Source organism: Aotus nancymaae, unplaced genomic scaffold (assembly GCF_030222135.1).
Source record: "Aotus nancymaae isolate 86718 unplaced genomic scaffold, 86718_ANA_hifiasm-v0.15.2.pri h1tg000008l, whole genome shotgun sequence".
In the NCBI taxonomy this organism is placed as follows: domain Eukaryota; kingdom Metazoa; phylum Chordata; class Mammalia; order Primates; family Aotidae; genus Aotus; species Aotus nancymaae.
The window spans coordinates 29,740,246-29,747,785 of record NW_026988419.1 but is presented as its reverse complement, the minus strand read 5'-3'; the positions used below and the strand labels follow the sequence as shown (position 1 = coordinate 29,747,785).

The window sequence follows — 7,540 nt, the reverse complement described above, 5'->3', positions numbered from 1 at the left end:
ATTTTGAGATGGGGTCTCACTCTGTTACCCAGGCTGGAGTGCAGTGGCACAATCTTAGCTCACTGCAACCTCTGTCTCCGGGTTAAAGCAATTTTTGTGGCTCAGCCTCCCACATAGCTGTGACTACAGGCATGTGCTATCATACCTGGCTAATTTTTGTATTTTTTAGTAGAGATGAGGTTTCACCCTGTTGGCCAGACTAGTCTCAAACCCCTGACCTCAAGTAATCTGCCCACCTCGGCCTCTGAAACTGCTGGGATTACAGGAGTGAGTCACCACACCCAACCTGCCATTGAAATTTTTTTAAAAAAATTTGTTCTTACAAATTAAAAGCCTACTGCAGAGTCAACCAGAAGGTGACCTAATTAGATTATGTTTAAATTAAGGTAATTCCATACAGGTTGCATAGAATAACTAATTAACTTTTATCTTTATGAAATTTTTCTGTATAAAGATAGTTACGAACTTAAAGAACATTAATTTTGGTTAGGACTCTAAATTATGTTTACTCTTTTTATGCTTCCTAATAATAAATGCTGCAGTGTTAGTGTTAGAGGAATTCTGTTGTAGAAAAACAGAGAATACTTTAATTGCAGACCTAAACTATTTACGAATTCTTGTCGTCATCTCCTACAATGGAGGAGCTTAACACACACGTATTTGACACTAATTTCAGCAAAACATTTATTGAGGTTGTGCACATAACTGAATCCACGTGGTGAGGCATTATTGCTAGGTTGCATTCTCTGAGTTATATCAAGAATAATTTGTTTACTGTTTTAGTAGGATGACCTCTGTACTAGTCAGAGGTCAGGGCTAGCTACATTCTGCTGCATCAGCAGATCAACGTATTGATTAATTGTTGAGTCTTTTTTTAAGTTTAAACTTTGGCCAGGCAGTGATTGAAATGGATTTATTTTTGCAAGTAAGCAGATTACAGAGGTGAGCAGCCTTAGAAGGACTATTGAGAAATCTTGAAATCATTTTGTTTGGAAAGTTAAACAAATGTCTTTATTTCATAAGATAAACATCTAAATCAGAGTGGGTGCACAAGCAGTTCTCTAGTTGTTAACATTTAAATACGCATTAGTAGACTTGTCAATTTTCTATAAAAATATGTTACTGAGGCCGGGCGCAGTGGCTCATGCCTGTAATCCCAGCACTTTGGGAGGCTGAGGCGGGCAGATCAGGAGGACAAGAGATCGAGACCAATCTGGCCAACATGGTGAAACCCCATCTCTACTAAAAATACAAAAATTAGCTGGGCGTGGTGGTGCATGCCCATAGTCCCAGCTACTCAGGAGGTTGAGGCTTGAACCCAGGAGGTGGAGGTTGTAGTTAACTGAGATTGTGCCACTGCACTCCAGCCTAGGTGACAGAGCAAGACTTTGTCTCAGAGAAAAGAAAAAGATCTGTAACATCAAAATTTTTTCTTTGAGACAGAGTCTTACTGCAACACCCAGGCTGGAGTGCAATGGGAATGGAGCAATCTCGGCTCACTGCAACCTCCGCCTCCCAGGTTCAAGTGATTCTCCTGCCTCAGCCTCTGGAGTAGCTGGGATTACAAGCACATGCCAGCACACCCAGCTGATTTTTGTATTTTTAGTAGAGTTGGGGTTTCACCATATTGTCCAGGCTGATCCCAAACTCCTGACCTCAAGTGATCCACCCTCCTCGGCCTCCCAAAGTGCTGAGATTACAGGCAGGGGAACCAGTGCGCCCCGCCAACGTCAAGGATATTAAGCTCATGAAACTAGTTTAAATAATTTTAAGGAATCCCTATTTGATTTAGTATGGGTCTCATTTTAGTTAAAAAGTAGGACTTTTTTTTTTTTAAACAGTAGAGAAAGTTCATCAAATCCTTGAGGAGAAGTTTAACATTTAGGTCACTCTTCCTAATAATATTGAGTTTGTAGAACTGATATTGATCGAGAACTAATTATTCTGTTTCTTCTTAGGAGCTTTAAAAAGTGATTTCAGAGAATAAATTTTTAAAAGCTAATCTTCTCCAAATCCACATCTCTTATTACATTTTACTATATATTATTTTACTGTATATTCCTTAATATTTTGCCCACACAATTGAGGTTTGTTTTTCATTTAAATAATAAAATTCTTTAAAATGGGTTTTGGGCTGATGAAATCTTTTTTTTTTTTTTTTTTGAGAAGGAGTCTCATTCTGTTGCCCAGGCTTGAGTGCAGTGCTATGGTCTCAGCTCACTGCAACCTCTGCCTCCCAGGTTCAAGTGATTCTTCTACTTCAGCCTCCCTGTAGCTGGGACTACAGGTGCACACCCGGCTAATTTTTGTATTTTTAGTAGAGATGGGGTTTCACCATGCTGGCCAGGCTGGTCTCTAACTCCCGACCTCATGATCTGCCTGTCTTGGCCTCCCAAAGTGCTGGGATTATAGGCTTGAGCCACCGCACCCGGCCTTGGCTGATGAAATCCTAAAAATAATCTGTTTCTTACAAATTTTAGACCCATGTTGTATACAAACGTCTGGTAATAAAAGACTCAATGATATTGTATGAAAGGTCCCCTCAGCACCCTTCCCATCCCCATGATGCCTCCAGCGCAGTACTGTGCTCAGCTCTCATCCTGAGGGGTTTACACACACACAGCTCTACTGACAAGTGGACAAAGTACTTTCCAGTTCCCTCCTCCCCCACATATCTATTTTATTTTCGTAACATTCATTTTTTGATAAATCTTTAACAGACTTAATATAATAAATGATGCTTGTCTTCCAAATCAACAGTTTAGAGGTAAATTAACAGTTGAAGCAGCTCGGTGTAGTGGCTGATGCCTGCAGTCCCAGCACTTTGGGAGGCCGAGGTGGGTGGATCACCTGAGGTCAGGAGTCCGAGACCAGACTGGTTAACAGGGCAAAACCTTGTCTCTATTTAAAAAATACAAAAATTAGCTGGGTGTGGTGGCAGGCATCTGTAATCCCAGCTACTCAGGAGGCTAAGGCAGGAAAATCATTTAAACCAGGGAGGTGGAAGTTGCAGTGAGTCGACATCACACCACTGCACTGCAGCCTGGGTTACAGGGCAAGACTCAAGTCTCAAAAAAACAAAAACAAAAAAACTGTTGAAGCAACTGATTAAACAATTATGTCTCCTTAGGGAATCTTTTATCTGGCTGTATTACTCTTGTCCACTGTTGGGAAATTCTTTGTGTCCAGGAGAATCTAGAGATGCATTCTGTCTACACTCTGTCAGGACCATAAACAATTTATTTCTGTCTCATGTTATTATTTCTATGATTAAGAGGAACAGGGCTCTTGAAAGCCTTACAGAGAGGGTCACCTGAAACAGATTTTGACGACTTTCAACCATTCCTTTCCTGTCTGTCTTGCCCTCTCTTCCCCTCTTCTTGAATTTCATTCTTTTCTTTTTCTTTTTCCTGTGTTTGTTAGGAATCCATGATTGTTGTTGATTTTCGGGGGAAACCAGAATCCATTTTAGTGAGGGTTCTCCAGAGAGACAGGATCAATTATATATATATATAAATATATAATTTTATATATAATATATACATACCTAATTACAAAATGTCTTTATATATAATGCCTCTCTATATTACCATATATAACTTATATTTATATTATATATGTTGTGTGTAAAGTTTTTCTTTTTGGTGCCGAAAAGAAAAATTAGTACTGGGACAAAGGATCTCTTAGCAAAGCAATTATTTTTACTTCCTGCAGAAAGGATACTCTTGTTAGCAACCTTGCCATGAGAATACAATAAACAAAGGAAAGCAGACTGATTTATTTCTTACGAATTTGTGGTTGTCCTTACTGCTATGTCTGATCTCCGTTGGTTGGAGCCAGACCTCACAATCTAAACTAAAACCTGATTGGCTAATAACTTGAAACTTTTCTAAACAGTTTAAAGCAATGGAGAGGAAAAAAAAAAAAAAGGAAGTCCAAATAAGGAAGGGGCATAGGCTGTGAGCTGGGGCATGCCAGTGAGCACATCCAGCACAGATATCTTGGTTAAAGTACAAGGATATAGAATGTACTACATGCCTGTAAGCATGTATAACAGCTATAGGATAGGGCTTCTAGCAAAAAAGTGAGAAGGCTTTTGAAGAAAGTATTTAAAACTAACTATTATTTCTAACACTTATGAATTTTTCTTAAACAAGAAAGGGAACTTTGAAGAGGAACTTTTTTACTTCCTACTATATATATATTGCATTGATTGCATTGGTAACTATAAATTTTATTATGTGGACATATACCATGGCATGCATCTGTACAAACCTTTCAAGCAGTAGTCCACAGCTGGGTTATGAATAAAAAGGCATACATTTTTTTCTCATTTTATTACAATGAAGTTTACCAGTATAGAAAAGTCACATGACATTGGTGGGTCAGATTTCTTGAACCCTGCAACATGAGGAACTCTAAGTACATTAAATATTGTTACACATTCAGACTTCCAAAGTACAAGTACTTGGAAACAGTTATGGCCCTCACTAAGCTAGGTTGGTGACATGAAGTCCAACAGCATCTGAAATGCTGTGAAGGCATAACTTTACAAGTAGCAATGTAAGCTTACAGAACTTGCCTTTATTAAGGTGATATATTCATGTAATTCACGATTTAATAAACCAAATTTACTATATTTCACTTCTAAAAACCTAGATGAAACATCAAAAAGAAGCCATACAGTATAAATTGCAACTTCAGGAAAAGTTCCTGCTTTATTATTCCAAATAATTTTTCCCATGTAAAATAAATGTCCAATAATTCCTGGTATGTGGGAAGATAATATTTGTTAAAGTCGCAATGAAGCCTTGTTGACAGAAGGCTGGCTATATAAACAGCACAACTTGAGAAAAGGTTTTATCTCCAAACCTATTAGACTGGGTGAGGTAAGATCAGTAACGGCCACCTTGCGATGTTACAGGAGGTCTCATTCCCATCAGAGATCAAGAAGGTCCACCCCGGTAAGGGGGCATCATTGGCGGTCCCTGTCCATACAGGGGCATAGCACCAGGAAGGTATCCTGGCATGCCTTGATGATGACCACTATACTGACCATGAGGTGGCACTGGGGGTCTCATTCCTTGTTGCTGTGGGATGCCTGGCTATAGTGGCATCATACCTCCAATTGGTCCAACTGGTAGATTACCTATGGGGACCTGTCCTTGCTGAAGAAGATTACACTGATATCGCGGTAGCTGTGCCCTTCTCTCTTCCAGGTATATAGCCTCATCTGGATGGATCAACTTACTGTTTGCATTGGTTATTCTGAGTGTAGCAGGCTTACTTGTTATTGAAGCTTCTGGTTTAGCTGCAGTACTATTTGTTGTACTAGTGGTTGAATCTGTAGACTATGTATAAGCAGGGAATGTAGGGGTTCTGTAGTTGTTGCAGGGGTACTATTGAAAGGTTTGAAATCTGTCCCAACAGGTCCTTGGACAGCTGCCTGAGCCTGTCCAGCACTGGGAGAAAGAGGCTTAGTAACTGGAGGCCGTGGAGCAGGTACAGTGCTGTTGGTGCAGGTGGTCTATTAAGAATACCTGGCGCGGAAACAGTCTGTGCTTGGGTCACTGGGGGAATTCCAGGACGTGGAATGGGGGTGGGGGGAATACCTGGTGACATTCTAGGCATCAGAGATGGCATTTCTGGCCCAGGTGGCATATTCCACCCATCATTATGTTTTCACTGCAAAGCGACTGGGTGCATTTTCTCTGATGATGCAATCCAGGTGGCATGCCTGGCATAACTAGTGGCATTCCTGGCATCAGAGGAGGATTACCTGGCATTAGTGGAGGTATGCCCGGAGGCATTCCTGGTGCTCCTGATACTGGTGACAGCCCTGGCTGCACCACTGGGGGAATATAACCTTGTTGATGTTGAACAGGCTGTGGTTGAAATAAAGTTGAGGCTGCAGAATTGTCATCATCATATTCATCGGAATCATCTTGTTGCTTCTTTCCTTGACTTTCTTGTGTTTTCTATTCAAAAAGTCATCATCTTTCATCCATGTCTTTTTCTTTTCTTTCTTTTTTTGAGATGGAGTCTTGCTCTGTTGCCAGGCTGGAGTGCAATGGAGTGATCTCAGCTCACTGCAACCTCTGCCTCCCGGGTTCAAGTGATTCTCCTGCCTCAGCCTTCCAAGTAGCTGGGACTACAGGCCCGCGCCACCACACCCAGCTCATTTCTGTATACTTAGTAGAGACGGTGTTTCACCATGTTGGCCAGGATGGTCTTGATCTATTGACTCCGTGATCCATGCACCTAGGCCCCCCAAAGTGCTGGGATTACAGGCTTAAGCCACTGCACCCGGTCTTTATTCATGTCTTTTTCATGGATCTCTTTTCCATGTCCATGCTGTATATATGGCATATATCCATACCATATGTCTGTTCTCCGAGGTATTGCATTTGGTACAGCATCTATTGTTTCTTTATGCACCTGCATGCAATGAATAGCTAAACCAGGTCCTGGATACAATTTCTTGTGACATATATGACATTTAAAATGCTTTGCTTTTTGGTGCTGTATATGGGTCGTCTCATCATCAAAATCTCTATACAATACCAGCACCATGGTTTCAGCTGTTTCTTCTTCTTCTTGTGACCCATACTGTGCTCTACCAACAAAGTAAAAAAGAGGAGAAAAGAAGCAGGAGAAATATGGCAAAAAATCACTCATGTTCCCAACCCAGTGGTTACCACCGTGTCCCGCAGGAAGCAGACACAACATGCTATATTACATTATAAATACATACTTATAAGCATATTTAAGAGTGTTTATAAGTATTATAAGTGTATTATAAATACACTTTATTTATTTATTTGTTTATTTTTTGAAGATGGAGTCTTGCTTTGTTGCACAGGCTAGAGTGCAGTGGCCTCATCTTGGTTCACTGAAAACTCTGCCTCTCAGCTTCAAGCAATTCTCCTGCCTCCGCCTCTCGAGTAGCTGGGACTACAGATGCATGCCACCACATCTGGCTAATTTTTGTATTTTTAGTAGAAGCAGCGTTTCACCACGTTAGCCAGGCTGGTCTCGACTTCTGACCTCGTGATCCACCCGCCTCAGCCTCCCAAAGTGCTAGGATTACAGTTGTGAGCCACCATGCCTGGCTTATACTTATATTTATATTATATGATATATAACTATATATATAATATATAAAAATTTATATATATTTATAATGTAATTTTTATATAAATATTTTTATAATATATAAAATATATAATATATAAAATCAGTTATATATTATATATATAATTTGCATATATATAGACAGAGAAAGAGAGATAGGATAAGGGATTTTTAAAATTATTTTTTTTTCCTTTTTTTTTCTTAACATCTCCTTCTTGAATTAAGGATAAGGGATTTATTAGGGGAACTTGGCTCCATTACGGAGGCTGACAAGTCTAATGATAGGCCATTTGCAAGCTGGAGAACCAGGAAAGCCAACAGCATGACTCAGTCCAAGTCTGAAGGCCTTGGAATCTATAACTCTCAGTCTGAGGTTGAAGGCCCAAGTCCCGAGGAGGTGGCTGGT

General features: G+C 40.2%; 1 long non-coding RNA gene and 1 pseudogene across 2 annotated transcripts in view; one reads left to right on the top strand and one right to left on the bottom strand.

The window, feature by feature from the left end:
• Nucleotides 1-4,895: 4,895 nt before the first annotated feature.
• LOC105712705 (BUB3-interacting and GLEBS motif-containing protein ZNF207-like) lies at nt 4,896-6,608 on the bottom strand (annotated as a pseudogene).
• The window catches only part of LOC110567666 (uncharacterized), a 54,818-nt gene continuing 52,186 nt past the window's right edge, over nt 4,909-7,540 (top strand). For both annotated transcript variants that reach the window (XR_002478014.2, XR_010341357.1), the window contains exons 1-2: nt 4,909-5,219; nt 5,431-5,502. This is a non-coding gene — a long non-coding RNA (uncharacterized LOC110567666). The remainder of the gene's footprint in view (nt 5,220-5,430; nt 5,503-7,540) is intronic.